Below are 658 nucleotides of genomic sequence, written 5' to 3' on the forward strand. Positions count from 1 at the left end.
ATTAACTGAGTTTCAATGCTTTTTATGTGCATAATTCAAATTTGAACTACATGCACATGCTCTAGTGCATATAAATTGGTTGACAAATAAAATCTGTGTCCTCGGGTGCTTGCTTAGTTGCCATGCAAGAAATGGGAATGAATTTCAAACACTGGGCACCATTGGTTGCCGGCAAAACATTGAGATCCATGGTTTTTAAATTCTAGTAAATCAAAAACTCATCTGAAATCCACGAAACTTGGCGTGCTATCATGGAGCGGCATCAACATGCCATGGTACAAATTTTGTCCCATATGGGGCAGGTTTGGGTATATGCTTCTCACAAACTGCAGCTTCTCACAACAAAACATGATGGTTTTTGGTAGGGAACTTCCCTCCTTTGGGGACGAAACGATATCCATTGCATCTTATTGCTTTCAAATTTTGATCTCGTGTCAACATAGAACACCAGGATTGTTGTGTGATTTTTTGTGATTTTTCGAGGTTCGTTTGGACATTTTTATGCATTAACAGAGTTTTCAATGCATTTTATGTGCACAATTCAAATTTGAACTACATGCACATGCTCCAGTGCATATAAATTGGTTGCCAAATCAAATCTGTGTCCTTGGGTGCATGCTTAGGTTCCATGCAAGAAATGGGCATGAATTTCAAACAC

Source organism: Triticum urartu, chromosome 1 (assembly GCF_003073215.2).
Source record: "Triticum urartu cultivar G1812 chromosome 1, Tu2.1, whole genome shotgun sequence".
Classification (NCBI taxonomy): domain Eukaryota; kingdom Viridiplantae; phylum Streptophyta; class Magnoliopsida; order Poales; family Poaceae; genus Triticum; species Triticum urartu.